The sequence below is a fragment of the Periophthalmus magnuspinnatus genome, unplaced genomic scaffold (assembly GCF_009829125.3).
Source record: "Periophthalmus magnuspinnatus isolate fPerMag1 unplaced genomic scaffold, fPerMag1.2.pri scaffold_115_arrow_ctg1, whole genome shotgun sequence".
In the NCBI taxonomy this organism is placed as follows: domain Eukaryota; kingdom Metazoa; phylum Chordata; class Actinopteri; order Gobiiformes; family Gobiidae; genus Periophthalmus; species Periophthalmus magnuspinnatus.
In genome coordinates this window covers 5529-32004 of record NW_022986701.1, presented here as the reverse complement: position 1 = coordinate 32004, position 26476 = coordinate 5529, and the positions used below count along the sequence as shown (strand labels likewise).

General features: G+C 43.0%; 6 non-coding genes across 6 annotated transcripts; all 6 read left to right on the top strand.

Moving 5' to 3' along the window:
- Positions 1–737: 737 nt before the first annotated feature.
- On the top strand, positions 738–878 carry LOC117393427 (U4 spliceosomal RNA). The gene has a single exon (XR_004543194.1). It is a non-coding gene; the product is annotated as a U4 spliceosomal RNA (small nuclear RNA).
- An 8286-nt stretch (positions 879–9164) lies between these two features.
- On the top strand, positions 9165–9236 carry trnap-agg (transfer RNA proline (anticodon AGG)). The gene has a single exon. It is a non-coding gene; the product is annotated as a tRNA-Pro (tRNA).
- Positions 9237–10233: 997 nt separating this feature from the next.
- Positions 10234–10374, top strand: LOC117393425 (U4 spliceosomal RNA). The gene has a single exon (XR_004543193.1). It is a non-coding gene; the product is annotated as a U4 spliceosomal RNA (small nuclear RNA).
- Positions 10375–11323: 949 nt separating this feature from the next.
- trnap-agg (transfer RNA proline (anticodon AGG)) lies at positions 11324–11395 on the top strand. Its single transcript has one exon. It is a non-coding gene; the product is annotated as a tRNA-Pro (tRNA).
- Positions 11396–12392: 997 nt separating this feature from the next.
- On the top strand, positions 12393–12533 carry LOC117393424 (U4 spliceosomal RNA). The gene has a single exon (XR_004543192.1). It is a non-coding gene; the product is annotated as a U4 spliceosomal RNA (small nuclear RNA).
- Positions 12534–23369: 10836 nt separating this feature from the next.
- Positions 23370–23510, top strand: LOC117393423 (U4 spliceosomal RNA). Its single transcript, XR_004543191.1, has one exon. It is a non-coding gene; the product is annotated as a U4 spliceosomal RNA (small nuclear RNA).
- Positions 23511–26476: the final 2966 nt, after the last annotated feature.

Here is a 26476-nt window from a genome sequence, read left to right as displayed (position 1 = left end):
GCTTCAAATCCCGGACGGCAATCGTTGTTTGTCTTTTAAAAGCTGCGTCACTTTGCAGTTTTCCTCAACTATTCTCAGCCTGCCACAATTTTGCAAACAAATGTGGCTCGTTGGTCTAGGTCTATGATTCTCAATTTCAATCCCAGACTGTCCAACTCAAAGAACAGTGCATACACTTCCCATTAAATCACTATTCCCACCTGATATCACTCACTCAGTTGTTGATCATGCTACAGGGGAGTGCTTTAATGCTTGAAAAATGGAACATCTGTCAGAGTCTGTTTGGCTCCACCACATCACGTCCTACTGCAAATAAAAAATCAATAATAAAATGCTGGAAATGATGTATTATTTCACAATCAGTTGCTAGGATTAAGGTCAGGGTTACTGGTCTAAAAACAATAACTAATCCCCACCTGAAGTTGAGGTAGTGCAGCTCTCTCTTCTCATCGGCTGCAACCAGGCCCTTCTTGGGGGAAAAATGACTCAGGTGTAGGAAAAATCAAAGACTTTTTCTGTGCTCTAATTTGTAGCTATACATTTTGTTGCTATTGCATTCAAATGGCATTGGAGCCTGTTACCAACGACTTTCAGTGTGTTATAGGCAATCATTTTTCAAAGTAGCCCTGTTCTCTCAGGCAGTGCTTGTCAAAGGTTTGCTCCGCCCACAATTAACCTACCATGACCAGGAAGTGAGTAAAACCAAGGCCAGCCCATTTTAGCTCCAAACAAACTTTAGCTTTGCGCAGTGGCAGTATCGTAGTCTATGAGGTCCATCCGAGACGCGATTATTGCTAGTTGAAAACTTTACCCAATACCCCGCCTTGACGACTTGAAAAATAGTCGGCTATGGCAATTTTTGACAGTCTCTGAGGAGACTGGTATTTAAGTATGAAACTAAACATCAGCATTTGATAAATGTGCCCTTTTATCTACTGGATGCAAAAATATCAGTTGGCATGAGTTTGAAGTGTGTGGCATTTTGCAGAAAGCCTGTGAATAAAACTGTCAGCAAAATAAAGAAGTATACAAAACATGTATATGGTAATGATGACAGTATACTGTGTATATATACACTGGCAGTATGGAAAATGGTTATTTGGAAATGATCAGTTACAGTGAAGTGAGGATGGTTGAGGTATGGACAATGATTGTGCTTTTGTAACGTTGAAGTGTGGCCAGTGATTACGGTTTAGAGGACACATCATTGTTTTTTTTTGTCTAAAAACAAGTTTTTCCACTGTGGCAGGTCTTAGGCTATTTCTTTTGTTTGACAAAATTTATCCTGCTTTGGAAAACACGCGTTCACAGGGCACAAATGAGGCAGGCATACACAAGAATGCCGCTGCTAGCTTATATAAATAGGGATAGACATATTTTTGTTTCTCCCAGTATTGACTCTCCAAAATCTCTCCAAATTATCTCTACCGCTCTCCAAACTATCTCTAACTCTATCCAAACTGTGTCCAAACTCTCGATGGCCGCAGCCTCTCCGTCAAACACCCACATTTTGAATGGAGCCTGAGGGGTTTATATCGCTGTCAAAACTTGCGGCAAAATCCGAACCACTTTCTGAATCACTCACGTGGTACAACCAGGTAGCGAGGCTTCGGACGTCAACATTTTCAGCTCCTCCCCTAAATGAAGCAAGCCTCGATATGTGCATCGCATATGGACCGTCACATCACTGCGCAATTGCATTCAACTCAAAGGTTTGGTGTATACAATCTTCTGAAAGTACACCAAAAAGCAGTCTTGTGTACGCCCATAAGAAAGTTAGTCAATTGGTGGTCATGCTATATGTGGGGATGTTGGGCTGTTTTATGTTTAATGTTTTGTGTGGGTTGCGTGTTTTTATTGCATGTTTTTACTGCATGTTGTTTCCCGCATGGTGTGACTTTTAGACTGTTTTATTGAACAGCTCTTGGGGCGTAGCCCCACCCTTTTGGGCCAATCGCAGAGGTTGATGCCGGTGCCTTCCTAAATGAACAACAGGTGTGGGCTGTTAGAGGGGGCCGATAAATAGACAGACGCACACGAGGAGATGAGGGACACACGAGGGACACGAGACACGGACACACGGGAGACGCACACGGGACACGCTGGACACGCTGGACTAGGCAACAGGTGCAACAGGGGAAAGGAAAAACGTACGGGGGACAAGACGCAGCGCTGACGCGCAGATGAGGACGGCCCGGACACAGCGCAAGCCGCGGGATTGAAGCCGGGCCCTGTGGAGACGGCATCGGGTGATCCGGAGGAGCCGGAGCGCAGTACTGGAGTGACGTAGTATGCCGGCCTGGAGGAGACGGGGGACCGGAGGACGGAGCTGACCTACGGCGAATACTAACACTGGACGGCTCTTAAAAGCCGTCCAGCTCGGTGAGTCGGCCGCATGTGGGGTGGGTTGTAACGGGCCTATTGTACCCCCCACTGGCAGTTGTCCTGTCCCTTCCCCGTAGGAACAACCGACGGTCCCGGCCCGGAGGAGCCCAGAGCGTGACCCAGGGCGACGCAGCGCGGCGGCTGGAGGCGGCGTGGACCCGGAGGTGGATTGATATTACCACGGCGTGCACGACTATACTGGACGGCTCATCGCCGTCCAGCGCGGTGAGTCGGTGACGCCTGGGTTGGGCTGGGGAAAAGAGATCCTTAGTACAGTCTACTGGTGCCGGTCTGTGTCCTCCCCCACAGGGTCCGCGTGGTGGTGCAGCCTGGAGGGCCTAGGAGTACGAGGGGGACCCCGTCGGCTGTCGTGAGCGCCTGGGCCATAGCGTTTGACCCGTCCCCGGTGGACATTTTACAGGGACGTTGTTGTGGCCTTCCGGAAATCCAATTTTCCCTGTGGACATTTTATAAAACATTTTATGTCCTTTTTTTTTTTTTTAAATCCTTGTCTTAATAAATGGTTATAGAAATACACTGTCGGTTTTAACTCATTGCTCACCCCTGTGACCTGCCGGAATATTAGAATAGAGTCCTAGACTCTTTAACTCTAGGTGGCGTTGTCGGATTAAATTAAAAAGAGTATGACGGAGTATTAACCCTTTCCTAAACCCCCACTCGCCTTACGGCGGCCACGTGACAGTTTTCTGGCGTTGTCGGCAGGATCACAGGATTGTGAGCAGTGTTTTAAACCAAAGATTGTTTTAGTGCTGTAAACCCACTTTTAATTTTTTTCTTTTCTCAAAATGATGATGCCTATTTATCCTGGGGCCCCGTGGCTGCCTAAATTTGAAGGCCATGATGGTAATTTAAAATATGTGGACTGGAAGGAGCAAATGCAAGGCTTTTTAGATGCTAATAACTTGACGGAACCTCAAAAAGTAAGAATTTTAATTGGTGCATTGTCTGGGCCACCTAGGAGGCAAATTAATGTGCTGGCTGAGGATGAGCGCGATAGGGCTGTAAAAGTATTCACTGCACTAGATGAGCTTTATGTTAAAAAAGTTCCTGTGTCTGTTTTGAGGTCACAATTCTTTGGTTGTGTACAGAAGCCGGCTGAGTCTGTCCAAGCTTATGTGCTGCGCTTGAGAGAACTGTACCGCAGGTTAGAGCAACACGATGCGGAAGGAGCACCCACAGACTCCCACCTGAGAGATCAGTTTATGCTTGGCCTGGAGGATGGCGCCTTACAGAGGGCCCTTAAGCGGGTTGTTCGATTGGACCCGGACACAACCTTCAGGGCCCTACAACAGGAGGCCCTTCTACTAGAGGAAGAAACCCAGAGCCCAAGATGGCCCGAAGCGACTTGTGCAGCGGTAAGAGAGCCTAACCATTTTAGATCTCACCAACAGGCTGATGCGTGGAAACAGGACCTAAAGAGGGAGATTGTGGAGGAATTGAGGGGCCAGATGAAGGACTTTGCTCGGGAGCTCGTGAAAGAACTGAGGTCGGACAGCCCTGCGCCTATGTCCATGCGCCGCAACAGCGCCCCCCAGCTTCGGCCCGAAGGAAGACACCGACAGCCATACCCCAGTGACCGTTGGGATGAAGATGGTAGGCCGATCTGCAGAAAGTGTAACCAGCCAGGTCATTTTGCCCGGTTTTGTAGAGTGCATCCTGGGAACCAGCCGGCTTTAAACTAAGCAACCCTGCTGTTGAGGCCCATGCAGTGGGGTTTGGTCCGAAGGACCAAAGGGCCACAGCTTTAGTGGGAGATTGCCCCTACGTGGATGTGACAGTAGGTGGCGTTAACATGGCGGGACTCTTGGACACTGGTTCGCAAGTGACACTAATGCAACAGCGTTTGTTCATAAAGTATTTCTCGGAGTATAGTGTTAAAAACGTGCCCTCCTATGTTAAGCTGAAGGCCGCTAATGGTCTCAAAATCCCCTGCATAGGGTATGCTGTGTTGGACTTTAAAATTGAGGGTGTTGAAGTTAACCAGAGAGGTGTTTTTGTGGTGACTGATGAATGCTCTACCAATGTTTTTATTATTGGCATGAACGTAATTAGGCCGTGTTGGGATGCTGTGTTTCATAACCCCGAAGGGCCCGTGTCTTTTTCTTGCCAAAGCCCTAGGTCCCAGCAGGCATGGCGGGCGGCCTTCGCCCTGTGCCAAGGAATGGCTGTTACTACAGAAGATGGGTTTAGAGGGTACGTGTGGCCGTCTCAGCGACGGGGAGTCAGGATCCCTGCCCGGAGTGAGATAATGGTTTGGGGACGGACTCGAGCCGGACCAGCGGGGAGGGACTACTGTGGCCTGGTTGAGGCCCTGGACGAGCCGAATGCAGTCTCTGTGGCTCGGACGCTCGCGGTTGTCCACAACGGTAGGATCCCTGTCCGACTGAGAAATTTGAATAATCATCCCGTCATTTTAGGACGTTACCAAAAGATTGGCCGCCTGTATCAAGTAGACGACGCAGATGTCCATGGTGGCTGTGATGTCGACCTGACCTCCAACGATGATGGCGAGATAGAGGTTGGGTTAGTAGAGATGGCGGAAGGGTCTGAGAGTAGTAAAAACTTCGACATGCAGAGTCTAGTTAACGGAATGGAATTGAACCAAGAACAAGCTGCTAAATTGACTGCCCTCGTGCAGAAGTGGGAGAAGGTTTTTTCAAAACATGAAGAGGACTTTGGTAGGACGGACGTAGTTAAGCACAACATCCCAACGGGTGATTCGGATCCTATTAGAGAGCGATTTAGACCATTGCCACCCCTCATGTATCGCGAGATGAGGTCGCTATTAGCAGACATGTTAGAGAGGGGTGTAATAACCGAGAGTTCCAGCCCCTGGGCTGCGCCTATTGTCATGGTCAAGAAAAAAGATGGGAATTGGAGGTTTTGTGTTGATTATAGGAAATTGAACAGTGTCACTCATAAGGATGCTTTCCCTCTTCCCAGGATCGAAGAAACGCTCACCTCCCTCTCAAAGGCAGAGTGGTTTTCTACATTGGATCTCTCCAGCGGGTATTGGCAGGTAGAAGTCGACCCTAGGGATAGGGAGAAGACGGCCTTTACCACACCCGTGGGTTTATTTGAATTCCAACGCATGCCATTTGGCCTCTGCAATGCGCCCGCCACATTTCAGAGACTAATGCAGCAATGTCTTAGTGGTCAGATTACAGAATCCTTGCTTGTATACCTGGATGATATAATTGTGTACTCACCTGACTTTGATACCCACCTGCAGCACTTGGAAGAAGTGTTTGAACGGCTTTGGAAGCATGGACTGAAGTTGCGGCCGGACAAATGTAGACTCCTCCAACGAGAGGTAAAGTTTCTAGGTCATGTAGTCAACCAGTTAGGTGTGATGCCTGACCCCGAGAAGGTAACTGCAGTGACCGAGTGGCCTGTTCCAAAGTCTGTGCGTGAGGTGAGAGCATTCTTGGGCCTGGCAGGCTACTATAGAAGGTTCATTCAGGGGTTTGCTAAAATTGCTCGACCACTCAACTCTTTGTTGATTGGCATCCCTAACAACAAAAAGTCGAGCCCGAGGACAGTTGATTGGACGGCCGAGTGCCAAGTTTCTTTTGACAGACTGAAAGACGCTTTAACCCAGGCCCCAATCCTTGCCTATGCGGACTATACAAGGCCTTTCATCCTGTACACTGATGCAAGCCACAGTGGGCTCGGGGCAGTTTTGGCACAAAATCATGATGGGAAAGAGCGTGTAATTGCTTACGCGAGTCGCAGTTTACACCCTGCAGAGAAAAATGATTCGAATTACAGTTCATTTAAACTGGAGTTATTAGCGCTCAAGTGGGCAATTGCTGAAAAATTTAAGGACTACTTAACTGGGGCCAAATTCACAGTATTTACTGATAATAATCCCGTTGCCCACCTACAGACTGCTAACCTTGGGGCCGTAGAGCAGAGATGGGTGGCCCAAATGGCATCATTCGACTTTGATGTGAAATACCGAGCAGGGCGTGAGAATGTGAATGCAGATGCTCTTTCCAGGTTCCCTACAGCTGCTACTCAGAACAGTGCCCCGACTAATGTTGCTGCGGTGACCAGTACTGGGGCAGCGGATGTTCCGGCAGCCGAGACCTCTGCCTCACCGGCGCTGGACAAAGACTGGAGAGTCCTTCAAGGGGTGGACCCACACATTAATCTGGTACGGAGGTACGTGGAGGATAATATTGCCCCAACTAGGGAGGAGAGGGAGGCCCTTCCGGGAGCGGTTAATCGGCTGCTACAGCAGAGAAGAAGACTTTGTTTGTATAAGGGCATCCTCTGTAGGAAAGTGTTTGATTCCCATGCATGTGAGCCTCGTTTCCAGATTGTTTGCCCAGATTCCAGTCGCCAGGAGGTGTGGAGGAAGTGCCATGAAGCTACAGCCCATGCTGGTGTGGAGCGGACCCTTGCTCACATGAGGCGCCATTTCTTCTGGCCAAGCATGGACAGGGAGGTGCATGGGTTCCAATCGGGCTGTGTGGTGTGTAGCCTACAGAAAGATAGGACTGAACCAAGGGCCCCTCTTAGACCAATAGAGGTATCGTACCCACTTGAGGTGATTGCTGTAGATTTTCTTTCCCTGCGCCGACCAAACGATGTTTATCAGTACATTTTGGTTATGACTGATATGTTCACACGGTACTCTTGGGCCATCCCTACTCGCGATCAAAGTGCAAAAACCACGGTTCGTGCGATTTGGTCTAAGATAATCCAACCGTTTGGTTGTCCGTCCCGCTTTCATTCAGACCAGGGGCCAAATTTCGAATCTGAACTCATGAAACAGTTGTGTAGTATGTATGGTATCTCAAAAAGCCGTACTACTCCTTACCATCCTGCGGGTAACGGCCGTGTTGAAAGAATGAATCAAACCTTGCTAAATATGCTTCGTACTCTTGAGGTGGAGAGACAGAGTAGGTGGCCAGAGCATCTCCCTGAATTATTACATGCTTATAATAATGTTGTCCACAGTGCGACTGGGTTTGCTCCATCGTACCTGATGTTTGGGCGCCACCTCAGGCTTCCTATCGACGTTAATCTGGGGGTTGTGGACAATCAGCCACGTCATGACTTGCAGGGATGGGTTGCGGAACATCATAAAAAGTTGTCTCATGCATATAATTTAGCTCATACTAAAATGACGGGCGCAGCCGGACATGAAAAGCAATATTACGATCAAAAAGCTAAAGCTAATGCTCTCCTCCCTGGTGAACGGGTTTGGGTACGTGACCGAAACAGACGAGACCAGGGTAAACTGCACAGTTGGTGGCAGCCAGAGCCCCATGTAATTGTGGATTTGGTGGGTGATTCCGGCCTGGTTTATCGTGTGCGACCTGAGAGGGGTGGTAAAGAGAGAACATTGCATCGAAATGCCCTTAAGCCTTGCATTGCTCCTACTAATAATCAGCCTACAGAACAGCGACAAGTTCAGACTAAAACTCAAGAACTGCCCTTAATGTTTTATTATCCTGTAGTAGATGTAGTACCTGAACCAGCGCCTTCTCGACCTATTCGTACCACTAGAGGGCAGTGCCCCGCTCGTTATAGAGACTGAGCAATTGGTCCAGGGACTGGCACCCATTTGGCATGGGGGGGTGTGGGGATGTTGGGCTGTTTTATGTTTAATGTTTTGTGTGGGTTGCGTGTTTTTATTGCATGTTTTTACTGCATGTTGTTTCCCGCATGGTGTGACTTTTAGACTGTTTTATTGAACAGCTCTTGGGGCGTAGCCCCACCCTTTTGGGCCAATCGCAGAGGTTGATGCCGGTGCCTTCCTAAATGAACAACAGGTGTGGGCTGTTAGAGGGGGCCGATAAATAGACAGACGCACACGAGGAGATGAGGGACACACGAGGGACACGAGACACGGACACACGGGAGACGCACACGGGACACGCTGGACACGCTGGACTAGGCAACAGGTGCAACAGGGGAAAGGAAAAACGTACGGGGGACAAGACGCAGCGCTGACGCGCAGATGAGGACGGCCCGGACACAGCGCAAGCCGCGGGATTGAAGCCGGGCCCTGTGGAGACGGCATCGGGCGATCCGGAGGAGCCGGAGCGCAGTACTGGAGTGACGTAGTATGCCGGCCTGGAGGAGACGGGGGACCGGAGGACGGAGCTGACCTACGGCGAATACTAACACTGGACGGCTCTTAAAAGCCGTCCAGCTCGGTGAGTCGGCCGCATGTGGGGTGGGTTGTAACGGGCCTATTGTACCCCCCACTGGCAGTTGTCCTGTCCCTTCCCCGTAGGAACAACCGACGGTCCCGGCCCGGAGGAGCCCAGAGCGTGACCCAGGGCGACGCAGCGCGGCGGCTGGAGGCGGCGTGGACCCGGAGGTGGATTGATATTACCACGGCGTGCACGACTATACTGGACGGCTCATCGCCGTCCAGCGCGGTGAGTCGGTGACGCCTGGGTTGGGCTGGGGAAAAGAGATCCTTAGTACAGTCTACTGGTGCCGGTCTGTGTCCTCCCCCACAGGGTCCGCGTGGTGGTGCAGCCTGGAGGGCCTAGGAGTACGAGGGGGACCCCGTCGGCTGTCGTGAGCGCCTGGGCCATAGCGTTTGACCCGTCCCCGGTGGACATTTTACAGGGACGTTGTTGTGGCCTTCCGGAAATCCAATTTTCCCTGTGGACATTTTATAAAACATTTTATGTCCTTTTTTTTTTTTTAAATCCTTGTCTTAATAAATGGTTATAGAAATACACTGTCGGTTTTAACTCATTGCTCACCCCAAGACTGTAAAGTCTTGTGGCTCGTTGGTCTAGGGGTATGATTCTCGCTTAGGGTGCGAGAGGTCCCGGGTTCAAATCCCGGACGAGCCCGGCTTCCAGTTCTGTTTATCTCTTAACAGCTGCACCAGTTTGCCATTTCCATCAACGAATACAATGTCTAGAATCCAGCTTTCCAGTGTGTGTGGATTTCAATTCCAATCCCACACTGTTCTACCCAAAAAGGTGACAGTTTAATTCCCAATCAATGAGAGTTCACAACTGATATCAGTCAGTAAAATGTTGTTCATTTTACAGGTGACCTTTCAAGCATCTTGACCTGTTGGTCTAGGGGTTCTTGCTTCGCATGCCTGGCTTCAAATCCCGGACGGCAATCGTTGTTTGTCTTTTAAAAGCTGCGTCACTTTGCAGTTTTCCTCAACTATTCTCAGCCTGCCACAATTTTGCAAACAAATGTGGCTCGTTGGTCTAGGTCTATGATTCTCAATTTCAATCCCAGACTGTCCAACTCAAAGAACAGTGCATACACTTCCCATTAAATCACTATTCCCACCTGATATCACTCACTCAGTTGTTGATCATGCTACAGGGGAGTGCTTTAATGCTTGAAAAATGGAACATCTGTCAGAGTCTGTTTGGCTCCACCACATCACGTCCTACTGCAAATAGAAAATCAATAATAAAATGCTGGAAATGATGTATTATTTCACAATCAGTTGCTAGGATTAAGGTCAGGGTTACTGGTCTAAAAACAATAACTAATCCCCACCTGAAGTTGAGGTAGTGCAGCTCTCTCTTCTCATCGGCTGCAACCAGGCCCTTCTTGGGGGAAAAATGGCTCAGGTGTAGGAAAAATCAAAGACTTTTTCTGTGCTCTAATTTGTAGCTATACATTTTGTTGCTATTGCATTCAAATGGCATTGGAGCCTGTTACCAATGACTTTCAGTGTGTTATAGGCAATCATTTTTCAAAGTAGCCCTGTTCTCTCAGGCAGTGCTTGTCAAAGGTTTGCTCCGCCCACAATTAACCTACCATGACCAGGAAGTGAGTAAAACCAAGGCCAGCCCATTTTAGCTCCAAACAAACTTTAGCTTTGCGCAGTGGCAGTATCGTAGTCTATGAGGTCCATCCGAGACGCGATTATTGCTAGTTGAAAACTTTACCCAATACCCCGCCTTGACGACTTGAAAAATAGTCGGCTATGGCAATTTTTGACAGTCTCTGAGGAGACTGGTATTTAAGTATGAAACTAAACATCAGCATTTGATAAATGTGCCCTTTTATCTACTGGATGCAAAAATATCAGTTGGCATGAGTTTGAAGTGTGTGGCATTTTGCAGAAAGCCTGTGAATAAAACTGTCAGCAAAATAAAGAAGTATACAAAACATGTATATGGTAATGATGACAGTATACTGTGTATATATACACTGGCAGTATGGAAAATGGTTATTTGGAAATGATCAGTTACAGTGAAGTGAGGATGGTTGAGGTATAGACAATGATTGTGCTTTTGTAACGTTGAAGTGTGGCCAGTGATTACGGTTTAGAGGACACATCATTGTTTTTTTGTTTTTTTGTCTAAAAACAAGTTTTTCCACTGTGGCAGGTCTTAGGCTATTTCTTTTGTTTGACAAAATTTATCCTGCTTTGGAAAACACGCGTTCACAGGGCACAAATGAGGCAGGCATACACAAGAATGCCGCTGCTAGCTTATATAAATAGGGATAGACATATTTTTGTTTCTCCCAGTATTGACTCTCCAAAATCTCTCCAAATTATCTCTACCTCTCTCCAAACTATCTCTAACTCTATCCAAACTGTGTCCAAACTCTCGCTGGCCGCAACCTCTCCGTCAAACACCCACATTTTGAATGGAGCCTGAGGGGTTTATATCGCTGTCAAAACTTGCGGCAAAATCCGAACCACTTTCTGAATCACTCACGTGGTACAACCAGGTAGCGAGGCTTCGGACGTCAACATTTTCAGCTCCTCCCCTAAATGAAGCAAGCCTCGATATGTGCATCGCATACGGACCGTCACATCACTGCGCAATTGCATCCAACTCAAAGGTTTGGTGTATACAATCTTCTGAAAGTACACCAAAAAGCAGTCTTGTGTACGCCCATAAGAAAGTTAGTCAAATGGTGGTCATGCTATAGGTGCACTGTAAAGTCTTGTGGCTCGTTGGTCTAGGGGTATGATTCTCGCTTAGGGTGCGAGAGGTCCCGGGTTCAAATTCTGGACGAGCCTGGCTTCCAGTTATGTTTATCTCTTAACAGCTGCACCAGTTTGCCATTTCCATCAACAAATACAATGTCTAGAATCCAGCTTTCCAGTGTGTGTGGATTTCAATTCCAATCCCACACTGTTCTACCCAAAAAGGTGACAGTTTAATTCCCAATCAATGAGAGTTCACAACTGATATCAGTCAGTAAAATGTTGTTCATTTTACAGGTGACCTTTCAAGCATCTTGACCTGTTGGTCTAGGGGTTCTTGCTTCGCATGCCTGGCTTCAAATCCCGGACGGCAATCGTTGTTTGTCTTTTAAAAGCTGCGTCACTTTGCAGTTTTCCTCAACTATTCTCAGCCTGCCACAATTTTGCAAACAAATGTGGCTCGTTGGTCTAGGTCTATGATTCTCAATTTCAGTCCCAGACTGTCCAACTCAAAGAACAGTGCATACACTTCCCATTAAATCACTATTCCCACCTGATATCACTCACTCAGTTGTTGATCATGCTACAGGGGAGTGCTTTAATGCTTGAAAAATGGAACATCTGTCAGAGTCTGTTTGGCTCCACCACATCACGTCCTACTGCAAATAGAAAATCAATAATAAAATGCTGGAAATGATGTATTATTTCACAATCAGTTGCTAGGATTAAGGTCAGGGTTACTGGTCAAAAAACAATAACTAATCCCCACCTGAAGTTGAGGTAGTGCAGCTCTCTCTTCTCATCGGCTGCAACCAGACCCTTCTTGGGGGAAAAATGGCTCAGGTGTAGGAAAAATCAAAGACTTTTTCTGTGCTCTAATTTGTAGCTATACATTTTGTTGCTATTGCATTCAAATGGCATTGGAGCCTGTTACCAACGACTTTCAGTGTGTTATAGGCAATCATTTTTCAAAGTAGCCCTGTTCTCTCAGGCAGTGCTTGTCAAAGGTTTGCTCCACCCACAATTAACCTACCATGACCAGGAAGTGAGTAAAACCAAGGCCAGCCGATTTTAGCTCCAAACAAACTTTAGCTTTGCGCAGTGGCAGTATCGTAGTCTATGAGGTCCATCCGAGACGCGATTATTGCTAGTTGAAAACTTTACCCAATACCCCGCCTTGACGACTTGAAAAATAGTCGGCTATGGCAATTTTTGACAGTCTCTGAGGAGACTGGTATTTAAGTATGAAACTAAATGTGACGCACACAAAATGAGCAGTCATATTTTATGTTATTAATTATTGGATTATTTACAAAGAGACTTACTTGAGGCTCCTGTTGCTTTAAAATATACTAAATCCTTCAACTCAACTCAGACTCAAGTTCTTGAGTCTGCAAGACTCAAGAACAAACATTAGTGCAGATTACATAGTTTACATAGTTGAAATGAATATAATGATTATAATAAGAGTGAACATTACAGTACCTACAGTACCTTTAAAATGAACAGTGAGATAACATAATATAACTTGAATATATATTTTGAATCCATCATTCCCTCCTGTTTATCGAACTGTGATTTGGAAGTGCTCCTTCAGGGTTCTCGTCATCACTGCCCTCCAATAGGTACACCGGCACCCCTTTGTCCTCAGGTGCGGGTGAGATGGCAGCGGTTATTAACCTATTGATCAGGGAACGAAGACAAGGAATACAACAGCATCCACACAAGGTTAAAATAGCTACAAACACAGCAATTGATACTAGAACCGATGAGACCAGTGCTCTGTAGCGCCCAAACCCCCTTAGCCAGTCATCCCAGAAGCATATATATGATGAATCCATATATATATATATATATACATATATATATATATATATATATATATATATATATATATATATATATATATATATATATATATATATATATATACATATATATATATATATATATATATATATATATATATATATATATATATATATATATATATACACACACACATATATACACAGTGTTGCTTATTTAAGATTATCCAGTTCCAATGAGGTTTTACTCCATAATGAGATAGTTTTTGTTTTGGCTCCATGCATTTTAGCTACTGATAGTTCCATGTTGATGATATAGCGAAAGGTATTGATCCAGTGACTCGGAGTCAAGTTGTTAGATGTTTGCCAGCGAAGGGCCAGCAGTTTTTTCGCTGCTGTCAACCCTGCCAGTAAAATCTTTTTGTGAAAAAAGGACCAATTTGATAACATTGAAAAATCATTAATCAAAACGATAAGTGGGGTAAAACAAAAATCTTTAACATTTTAGCTAAATAGGAATGTACAGTTTTCCAAAATATATTGACGTCTTTACAATCCCAAAACATGTGGATAAAAGTACCAATCACATTCTCTGAACATTTATCACAATATGGAGAAGAAGTGAGCTTCATCAAGTATCTCTTTTTAGGGGTTAAATAAGTTCTATGTAAAAAGTTGAAGTGTAGTACCTGATGGTTTGGATTTTTTGATGAGTAAGTAACTGTATTCCATATTCTTTTCCAGTTGTCATTCTCCATTGCTGCATCCAAATCCTTACTCCACACGTTTTCAATTTTCAATGGTTTATAATTTGCAATCAATAATAAATGATATATTTGTGTAACAAAGCTCTTTTTTCTATTTAATATATGGTGTAATTTGTGTGTGGTAAGGGGTTCAGTCCATGGAACCCCATAGGCTTTCATGGAGGATCTCAACTGCAGGTACACAAAAAAAGAAGATGCTGGCAGGTTAAAGACGGCACGTAAATCACTAAAAGGGAAAAGCCCAGAATCACCAAACATGTCTCCTAACACATGAATCCCTTTCTCTTCCCATTGTGAAAATGCAAATGGTTTGGCCCCAGATAGTAATGAATAGTTGTGGAAAAGTGGGACTGTTCTTATGACATTTTTGTATGCTTTTAGATTCTTTTTCCACGTATCGCCAGACTGCTAGTAAATTAGTAATTATTGGGCCAAAACGAGTCTTTGCTCGTTTAAGTGGGATAGCAGAGTAAATTAGGTCCTTTAATCTATGAGGATGAACTAGATTTTCTTCTATGCATTTCCATGCAGAGTCACTCGTTGGGCAGAACCATGAAGACAGTGGACGTAAAACAAAAGACCAGTAATAGTATTTGAAATTGGGCACTGAAAGGCCTCCTGAAGATTTGTGCCGCTGTAACGTAGGTAAAGAGACACGTGGTCGGTTTCCTTTCCATAGATATTTTGAAATCAGAGAGTGAAGCCTTTCAAAATACCTGGGCGGTGGAGAGAGGGAAGCATTGCAAAATAAAAAGCATACATGGTAATATATCTGTTTTAATAATAGAAATTCGAGTTTGCAAAGTAGTAGGGAAATTATCCCATCGTTGTAAGTCAAGAGTTACCTAGTTTAAAATGTTTATAAAGTTTGTAGAAGCAATTACATTTAGTGATGGATAGATTTCCACACCCAAATATTTGAAATGCTCTACTCTCGGAATTATAGACGGAAGTGATACAAGGTTGGAATATGAATTAAGAGGAAGTAAAGCCGATTTTAACCAATTTATCTTATATCCAGAATGTGAACCAAACTCTTTAAATGTCTCAAGTATATGTGGGATAGAGGTCGATGCTTTATCTATATATAATAAAATGTCGTCACAATATAGAGAGATGTAATGATTAGTATTATTAAAGCTTATAGGAAAGATAAAGTTATTTTGTCTTATTTTTTGAGCTAAGGGTTCTAAAGACGAGGCAAAAAGAAAAGGACTTAAAGGGCACCCTTGACGACATGATCTAGATATACGAAGAGAAGATGACGTAATACTTCCACTTATCACCACAGCTGAAGGATCCGTGTATGGTAATTTTACCATATTGATGAAAGTATGTCAAAATGATCCATAACCATCCAGAGATACTCCCATTCAAGCTGATCAAAAGCTTTTTCAGCATCAAGAGATAAAATAACACAGTCAGATGGGAAATCAGTGGCGGCGTGGATAATATGAAGTAATCGTCTTATGTTATCAGATGCCAATCGATTTTTGATAAAACCAGTTTGGTCACAATTAATCAATTTTGACATATATGGATCAATGCGATGAGCCAGGATTCGGGCATAAACTTTAACATCAGTATTAAGAAGTGATAAAGGCCTATAATTACTACATAGAGTTTGATCTTTATTTGGTTTAGGTAAAAGAGTAATTATTGCTTGATTTGCATCATTAATGAAGGAACCTTTCTCAATTGAGGTCCAAATCATTTTTAAGAACAAAAGTCCTAAATCATTCCAAAATGTAAGATCAAATTCTGGAGGGATACCATCCCAACCAGGGGATTTACCTTGTTTCATGCTATTTAGAGCAGCATGAAGCTCATTCAATGAAATTTTACTATTAAGATTTGTACTTTCTTCTTGAGATAATGAAGTTAATCTTAAGTCATGTAGAAATTTTTTACATCCTGCTTTATTTAACTCAATTGTGGATGAATATAGTGTTTGATAAAAAGAGTAAAACTCATTATTTATATCATTAGGATTTGTTAATGTTTCATTGTTTGCTTTAATAGTGGTTATATTACTGTGTTTTGTGGATTTATTTAATTTCATGGCAAGAAGTGAATTATTTCTGGTACCGTTAAAATAATGGTTTTGTCTAACTCTATGAATGTCAAATTCAGCTCTGGCTCGAAGAAGTGTGTATAACTTTGTTTTAACAACCTCAATAATTTCTGCTCTGTTATCAGAGAATCCCACTCGATGTTGTTTTTGTTCTAATACTTGTAAAATGTGCTCATATCATTTAATTTTCTCTAACTTTATCTAATTAATATGTGATGAGTAAGAAATCGTAGCATTACGAATGCAACCCTTAAGACCATAATGTCCGTGGGTCAACTTCAGGGGCTGAATTAAAAAATAAAAATTGTTTAATTTGTATTCTTATATAATCACAATAATCTAAGTTTTTAAGTAAAGTGATATTGAGACGCCATTTAGTGGCTCTTAATGGAATATTGTTTGGAGACATTTTGGCAATGACCATTGAATGGTCAGATAGGCCATTTGGAATGATTTGAACCTTGTGTATTTTCATAAAGGAAGAAGGATTAGCTAATAAATAATCGATTCTAGAATACGTTTTATGCCTATTTGAAAAAAAGGTTAGATAAACGATATAAATCTTGTAAAGAAAATCAGATAACAAGTTGCCAAAAGCATTAGATGCCATTTTTTGTGCGTACTGTGAGCGACAAGATGAACTATCAAGGGGTACATCTAATACAGCATTCATATCAGCACCAATAATTACTGCATATTCTTGTAAACCTGATAAAATGTCTATTATTTTCCCATAAAACTTTTGATCATAATGGTTTGGTGCGTATATTGAGATTAAGGCATAATCTCGTCCTAAAATATTAGCCTTTATATATGCAACACGCCCATCAGAGCTGCCAAAACCATTTGTAATTGATAGTAATTAAACATAATCTAAATTTAACAATGTTCCACAGGTTTTTGATTCTGATGAAGAAGATGCAGCAATAAAATAGTGTTGATTGGAGAATCTATTAACATCTGCCTTTTGCAAATGGGATTCTTGTATAAAGGCGATGTCAACACTGTGTCTTAAAAGGTGATCTAAACATGCTGTACGTTTGATAGGGGCATTTAAACCTTTAGTATTCCAAGTACATATATTAACACAAGTTGTCATGTTATTTCAGTTTGTTCTTTAACATGCAATAAAAATACATAGTAATCATAACATATGGATATCCCAAAACTCCCGCCCTGTATCACCATGAGCTCAAAAGAATAGAAAAACATCAAAGAAAAAGAAAAGAAAAAGCTGAAACTTCATGTAAGGTGGACTCAGATCCTTTAGATAATTTTAAGTTAGCCGGATAAAGGAGGAAAGCATTAAAGCCTTGTTTTTTGGCTTCTTCCATGATTCCAGCGAATGCACGTCTTCGTTTCCAAGTGAAACTACTGTAGTCCGCCGTAAAATGGATGCTTTTTCCATTCACCGTCACTGGAGATTCCCGTGCATCTTTAAGGATCTTGTCCCAGTCCGTCCGTGAAGCGGAGAAATTTCATGATAACCGCATTTTACATTTTACAAAGTTAAAAAAAAACAATGTTATTAAAGTATTTTTGTTGTAAGTTGATCTATATTGCTTTCTTGTTTTTGTTTTTTGTTTTGTTAAATTGTGCTTTTATAGTTGGTAGTAGTATTATAGTAGTATTGTAGTATGGGGGGGGGCCTTCTTCATAGGGGGGGCATGATAGAAAATCATCGAGAAGCACTGTATCAAAGTGATTTAGCCACAGATCAAATTAAAAACCTGGCCCAAATACAGAACCGTTAAACTGCAATATCCCACTTTATAAACCAGAGAACACCGATTAGTTGTACATAGACTCTGAATGTAAAAATAATACTGTTACCTCTGTCTCTGTTTATATGTTTTAACAAGGTGCATTTTGTTAAAGTTATGTAGAAGCTACAATTGGGAAAAAATCACCTCGAATTTTATATTTGCCTATTGATATTCAAAGGGAATGATTAATTCCTTACTTCATTCAGTTTAAACAGAAGTAAACGGCTGTGACGACGACACCTTGACTCGTCTTCTATTAAATAATAAATAGTTAAAAAATAAAAACTAATTATTTCAGCGACGTCACGTAAGATACGTTACGTAAGCACACAGACAGATGTTGAGACAGAGCTAACAATATCATTTTCACATTCATAGTCTATAAACCAGAGAACACTGATTAGTTGTACATATAGTGGGATATTGTAGTTTAACAATTGGTATTTTGGCCAGTGGCTACACCACTTTAATAACAGTAGAGGGCACTGTTTCCCTTCCCGTGCCAGTTCTTTTCATCTTATTATTCAAAGGTATTTTGCGCAGTGCTACATCAAACTAGTATCTTGACTTACTAACACTAAGGTAAATGACACGTGCCCACCAGGGGGCGCAGACCTATGGAATGTACCGGAACTCATGAAGATTTTGTGCACGTCTCAGGATTCTCTTCTGCCCTTTCTGGAGAGTCCGTTGCTTCATTGTTCACATTACCTGTGTGGAACTCATTAAACCTTCTGACTTTATGTTTCAGTCGGGTATATACTACCGACGGTTTAATAATGGTTACCATTTTTTAATTTGGAGAGGTCAGAACCGACAGATGGACGCATGTTTTTCAGTGCAATAAAGACACCCATAATTAATTTTTTAAATTCATCTTTCCCATAGACTTTCAAAAGAAAATTCAAAGACTTCAAAGTCATCATGGAGTCTAACCAAATACGTGCTAACTAAAATGATTGGGCATAAAATTATAGGTCTTGTGGTCCTTCATTACTACAGAGCTGATTATCCCTGAGAAAGCCTCAAACCTTTAATATTAATTTTTCAGTCTATGGGGAAAAATGAATGAGAAATTGACTTCAGAACCAGGAGCAGGCGGTCACTGTTGAGCTCTATGGTTGGTTTATAATTAAAAAAAGATTTTAAAAAAGCTTTTTCGCTGCATGTGACCCATCCCTAAATGCCGCTGGGGCACCTCATCAGGATTGCTCAGAGGAAGCCCACCGGGAGAAACATGTAAACTCCACACAAAAAGACCAGGCAACCTAGGGACTGAACCCGAAACCTTCTTGCTGTGAAGTGTGAGTGTTAGCCACTCAGCCACATGCTGTAAATATACAGTAGAGTATAGAGTGGATTTTTTCTTTTGTTAACATTAGCTTGGTGTAGTCATTAATCAGAGCATAATATAGGCACATTTATAATTGCAGAGGTAGTAGGGAGCAACTTAAGGAAAAATAACTAAACTAAATACAAGTATGATCACCAAAGGCAGGTCCAAACTCGGATTTTGATATGATATTTTTACTCGGAAAGTTGGAGACCAAGATTGCAATTCTAAGATAGAAGGGTGTTTGAATTTATGAAGTTGGAACTCAACTGGAATGCAGCAAGCAATTACTTGCAAGGCTAAGAATGGTTACCATGGCAACACTGCTTGGCAGACTTCTGAAACAGGAGATGCGTCCTAGCAACAGAACTTGATGACATCATAAAGCTGTGATGTCACATAGCCTTTTTTTACTGTTGAGTATACCAATATAGCCTATGTAGTCAGTTTAGACATTTGATCAAATACAGAGGATACACTTAAAAGCAGCATCGGAATAAGCAGAAGTAATAGAATTGACACACTATAGTATTTTTTTTCCAACAGCTTTTAATCATCTTAAAATCCAGATTTGGTTATTTCAGAGATGGATTTTGATGAGAAAAATTATACAGAAGAGTGCTGCCAATTTGCAGTAATGAAAGAGGAGAATTCTGCTTATGATTTTAATCTGGATGACCCAGAAGAGGGCCACACGTTAATATCGAAAGAGGTCCAACATCTTAAAAGAATTATCTGTGATTATAAGTCTAGAGAAGAGGAGCTTTGGGAGACAATTTCAGATTTGACGGAAGAAAAGACCAGCTTACTAGCTAAAGTCCAAGAAACTGAAAGGACAACAAGAAACAAAATCAGTCAAGTTGAGGAAAAAACAGAAGAAAATCAGGAGCTCAGAGCTGAGATTAGTAAACTTCAAGTGCAGTTAAAGTCTTTTATGGAAAAGAATGCACAATTTAACAAAGAGAAGGAAGAATATAAAAGGATGTCCATAGAAGAAAAAGAAGAGTCACAACAGGATAGACTTGCACTTGTGGCTCAAACTGAGGAGAATGCCAGACTTCAGTCAAACATGAACAAAATGGAGGCTGAACAGTTGCATTTATTTCAGAGGCTTGAACAGATTACCTCTTTATACAGTAAGGAAGCAGAAAGAAATCTTGACCTCGAGATGCAGAATGATGAGAAAGAAGCGGATATCAAACGGCTTAAAGGCCGGCTCACCAATTTGCAACACAGAGAGGAGAGGCATTTGCAAACCATCTCAGAGTATGAGGAATATTCAACCCAGCCGAAGACATGCCTTCGGGATGAAATTCAAATTCAGTTACTTCAAGATGAAAACTCTAAGATGTCTCAGGCTATAGGTCATTTAAATGCTGAGGTAAAAAGAGCAAAGGACACAATCTATGAGCTCAACAATCAGATTCAACAAGAAACTGATAAAAACAAGGCTCTCACAAGTGAACTAAGTCGACAGGAGGAGGCACATCAGTGTCTAATGACCTTGGAAAAACAAATGTTTGATCGGGACCGTCTAGAGTTTTTAGCTCAAATAGAGGAGCTCTCAAAAAGTATTGCAACATTTCAGTCAATTAAAACCAAAACAGAAACTGAAAATGTCCTTATAAAAGCAAGGTTGGAGGAACTTACTATGTTACACTGTCATGAAGTAAAGAAAAGCAATACTTTACAGCTGAAAAATGATGAGCAAAAAGATAAAATCCAAGAACTTGCAGATTCAAGCAGCAAATGGAAGAAGGGACTCCTAATTGCAGGTGGCTGTGCATTGGCGGCTGGAGTTTATTGCAAATATGGTCCGGAATTAGGAATATCTGGGGTTTTGACAGCTTTAAATCCCTTTTCTAAACCTTCTGTTGGGACCTGGATATGAGGTGTTTTCAGATCTAACCTCACCACAGAGGGATCTGAAGCCTCTTGGATAGAAGGGGAGATTTTGGAAACCTCAGGTGATGATATTGTCCACTAATGCTTATGACTGACCTAACTGAATGACTTACTGATTACATATAAGTTTTCATCTGAGGGATGGCATTGAAAGTTGGAAAGTTTTGGTGAAATCTCTCGAAAGAAATGTTTTAGAAATGTTAGTATCTATAAGTTAGAATCTATCCTGGTCTGATCCATAGTAAAAGCCAAAAGTACAACTAGATAAAAAGTTGTAGGAGCGAATACGTTTTCCTGCTCATTCAAGCTGTGTCTTCAGTTCTGGTCAGATTGCTGGTGGACACTGCCTTATTTCTATCTGATGGGAGGCACGACCTACACTGAAACTGGAAATGGCTATTATTTACAGTTTCTTTTTTTGTAATTCTTCAGAAAATAGCATACAGTCACAGGGCAAACCCATCCATCCATCCATTTTCTTCCGCTTATCCGGGGCCGGGTCGCGGGGGCAGCAGTCTAAGCAAGGACTCCCAGACTTCCCTCACCCCGGACACGTCCTCCAGCTCCTCCGGTGGGACCCCAAGGCGTTCCCAGGCCAGCCGAGAGACATAGTCCCTCCAGCGTGTCCTGGGTCTTCCCCGGGACCTCCTCCCGGTGGGACATGCCCAGAACACCTCCCTTGGGAGGCGTCCAGGAGGCATCCTGAGCAGATGCCCGAGCCACCTCAACTGGTTCCTCTCGACGTGTAGGAGCAGCGGCTCTACTCCGAACTCCTCCCGTGTGACCAAGCTCCTCACCCTATCCCTAAGGGTGCGCCCGGCCACCCTACGGAGGAAACCCATTTCAGCCGCTTGTATCCGCGACCTTGTCCTTTCGGTCATTACCCAGAGCTCATGACCTTACGACCACAACTACGAGCAGCTGCATCGACAATAGAGGTGGAGAACATGGCCCACTCAGAGTCCATGTCCCCAGCCTCCCCCGGGATCAGGGAGAAGCTCTCCCGGAGGTGTGAGTTGAAGACCCCTCTGACACAGGGCTCCGCCAGACGTTCCCAGCAGACCCTCACAATGCGCTTGGGCCTGCCAGGTCTGTCCGGCTTCCTCCTCCGCCAGCGGTGGTGATCAGTTGACAGCTCAGCCCCTCTCTTCACCCGAATGTCCAAGACACGCATACCACGTGCACCGATGGACACCCTTGTGCTCGAACATTGTGTTTGTTATGGACAAACTAGCTAGCACAGAAGTCCAATAACAAAACACCACTCGGGTTCAGATCGGGGAGGCCATTCCTCCCAATCACGCCCCTCCAAGTGTCACTGTCATTACCCACATGGGCACTGAAGTCCCCCAGGTGAACAAGGGAGTCCCCGGTTGGTGCACTGTCTAGTACCCCTCCCAGGGACTCCAAGAAAGCCGGCTTCCAGTTCTGTTTATCTCTTAACAGCTGCACCAGTTTGCCATTTCCATCAACGAATACAACGTCTAGAACCAAGCTTTCCAGTGTGTGTGGATTTCAATTCTAATCCCACACTGTTCTACCCAAAAAGGTGACAGTTTAATTCCCAATCAATGAGAGTTCACAACTGATATCAGTCAGTAAAATGTTGTTCATTTTACAGGTGACCTTTCAAGCATCTTGACCTGTTGGTCTAGGGGTTCTTGCTTCGCATGCCTGGCTTCAAATCCCAGACGGCAATCGTTGTTTGTCTTTTAAAAGCTGCGTCACTTTGCAGTTTTCCTCAACTATTCTCAGCCTGCCACAATTTTGCAAACAAATGTGGCTCGTTGGTCTAGGTCTATGATTCTCAATTTCAATCCCAGACTGTCCAACTCAAAGAACAGTGCATACACTTCCCATTAAATCACTATTCCCCCCTGATATCACTCACTCAGTTGTTGATCATGCTACAGGGGAGTGCTTTAATGCTTGAAAAATGGAACATCTGTCAGAGTCTGTTTGGCTCCACCACATCACGTCCTACTGCAAATAAAAAATCAATAATAAAATGCTGGAAATGATGTATTATTTCAAAATCAGTTGCTAGGATTAAGGTCAGGGTTACTGGTCTAAAAACAATAACTAATCCCCACCTGAAGTTGAGGTAGTGCAGCTCTCTCTTCTCATCGGCTGCAACCAGACCCTTCTTGGGGGAAAAATGGCTCAGGTGTAGGAAAAATCAAAGACTTTTTCTGTGCTCTAATTTGTAGCTATACATTTTGTTGCTATTGCATTCAAATGGCATTGGAGCCTGTTACCAATGACTTTCAATGTGTTATAGGCAATCATTTTTCAAAGTAGCCCTGTTCTCTCAGGCAGTGCTTGTCAAAGGTTTGCTCCGCCCACAATTAACCTACCATGACCAGGAAGTGAGTAAAACCAAGGCCAGCCGATTTTAGCTCCAAACAAACTTTAGCTTTGCGCAGTGGCAGTATCGTAGTCTATGAGGTCCATCCGAGACGCGATTATTGCTAGTTGAAAACTTTACCCAATACCCCGCCTTGACGACTTGAAAAATAGTCGGCTATGGCAATTTTTGACAGTCTCTGAGGAGACTGGTATTTAAGTATGAAACTAAATGTGACGCACACAAAATGAGCAGTCATATTTTATGTTATTAATTATTGGATTATTTACAAAGAGACTTACTTGAGGCTCCTGTTGCTTTAAAATATACTAAATCCTTCAATTATTATAAAATTTTAATGTGACTTGTTTTATTTGAGATTTTTTCATGTTTTGGGAGAGTGCCACAAGGGGGCGGTGAAATGTAGCGGGTCTTCCGGTCCGACCCTACCTGGAGCGTCTCGTGCAACCCTCTTTCATAATATGAAGCGAGGCTGCACAGAACCAAGCTCACTGCCTGTCGTCTCATTATTTTTCCTGGTTTTTCAGGGATTTTCTTCTGTTCGGGTCTGCCCCCCCTAGACCAGACCCGTAACATAAACATCAGCATTTGATAAATGTGCCCTTTTATCTGGCCTACACCATAGAGCTAATACTATGCCATGCTCATTGCAGCCATTAATCCTGACTTCTTAATTTTGATTAAAAAAAAGGGACAAATTGTTTATTTATTTTTGTCTTGTTAATGTTGCCGAGCAATTAATTTATTATTATTTATTGATTTTATTTAATTCTAATGTTTAATGTGATATTTATTTAATTTTATTGTATTATTTTGGTATTTACTTAATTTTAATTTATTCATTTGATGTTTATTTAATTATATAGATTTTTATTTGATATTCAATAAAAGTTCATTTTATTTTATTTTTTCAGTATCAAATGGTTCAATCAGTTGTTCAAAAATGTGTATAGTTCAAATAAGGATAAAATATATATGAATTTCAAGGACATTTATGCATTTTACTTTTTTGTGACCCCCCCTCCAAAAAAAAAAAAAAAATCATCCCGAGCTCATGGTGATATCCTACCCCCCCTTCCCTGGGCTTCACATGTACAAGATCAAAACATTGCATATTTGTCTATGTGTATGCGCAAGTACACTTACAAAATACATAACAAAATACATACTTCCAATATGCGTACATACATATACACTCACCTATTCCATAAAACATATATATGTGTGCACATTATATATGTATTCCTATACCCCTATACATTACTATACATACTATACTTATATATATATTTACATATACACTTACACACACACACACACCCCCCCACACACCCACACACACACCCCCCCCCACACACACACATATATATATATATATATATATATATATATATATATATATATATATATATATATATATATATATATATAGATAGATAGATAGATAGATAGATAGATAGATAGATAGGTTCACAACCTATATTACAGTTCAAAAGAGAAGAGAAGACAAGAGAGATTATTTTGTCTCAATATTGAGGAGAAAGAGCGGAGAGGCAAAAAAACCCAGTTACAAACCACCACCCTCTCTGGGGGCCCAGACCGTCTTTCACCTCTTTATTAAAGTTAGGGAACCCTAGTTACATACACATACTCTGAAAGGCGGGGGGCAAGCAGTGTAAAAACATATGACGAAATTCACAGAGAAATATATTCTGTTTTTGCATTTCCAGAAGGTCACTCTTTCCACAAAACATCCTCCCATGATGTTTCTGTTTTAGGTTTCACAGTGACCTTCTTCCTGTGGGATCCTGCACTTTCAAAAGACATTTTCTGCAAGACTCAAGAACAAACATTAGTGCAGATTACATAGTTTACATAGTTGAAATGAATATAATGATTATAATAAGAGTGAACATTACAGTACCTACAGTACCTTTAAAATGAACAGTGAGATAACATAATATAACTTGAATATATATTTTGAATCCATCATTCCCTCCTGTTTATCGAACTGTGATTTGGAAGTGCTCCTTCAGGGTTCTCGTCATCACTGCCCTCCAATAGGTACACCGGCACCCCTTTGTCCTCAGGTGCGGGTGAGATGGCAGCGGTTATTAACCTATTGATCAGGGAACGAAGACAAGGAATACAACAGCATCCACACAAGGTTAAAATAGCTACAAACACAGCAATTGATACTAGAACCGATGAGACCAGTGCTCTGTAGCGCCCAAACCCCCTTAGCCAGTCATCCCAGAAGCATATATATATCTTATTGCACAAATTTTATTCTTATTTAAATGACTTTTTATTTTTATTCTAATTCTATCCTGTGGTTGTGGCATTTGTTAACTAAGAGAATTTCCCTTCGGGGATCAATAAAAGTGATTCTGATTCTGATTCTGATATATATGATGAATCCATCATATATATCCATCCATCCATCCATTTTCTTCCGCTTATCCGGAGCCGGGTCGCGGGGGCAGCAGTCTAAGCAGGGAATCCCAGACTTCCCTCACCCCGGACACGTCCTCCAGCTCCTCCGGTGGGACCCCAAGGCGTTCCCAGGCCAGCCGAGAGACATAGTCCCTCCAGCGTGTCCTGGGTCTTCCCCGGGGCCTCCTCCCGGTGGGACATGCCCAGAACACCTCCCTAGGGAGGCGTCCAGGAGGCATCCTGAGCAGATGCCCGAGCCACCTCAGCTGGTTCCTCTCAACGTGTAGGAGCAGCGGCTCTACTCCGAGCTCCTCCCGTGTGACCGAGCTCCTCACCCTATCCCTAAGGGTGCGCCCGGCCACTCTGCGGAGGAAGCCCATTTCAGCCGCTTGTATCCGCGATCTTGTCCTTTCGGTCATTACCCAGAGCTCATGACCATAGGTGAGGGTAGGAACGTAGATTGACCGGTAAATCGAGAGCTTCGCCTTCCGGCTCAGCTCCTTCTTTACCACAACGGACCGATACAGCGACCGCATCACTGCAGACGCTGCACCGATCCGCCTGTCAATCTCCCGCTCCATCCTTCCCTCACTCGTGAACAAGACCCCGAGATACTTGAACTCCTCCACTTGGGGCAGAGACTCACCACCCACCCGGAGAGAGCAAACCACCTTTTTCCGGTCGAGAACCATGGCCTCGGATTTGGAGCAGCTGATT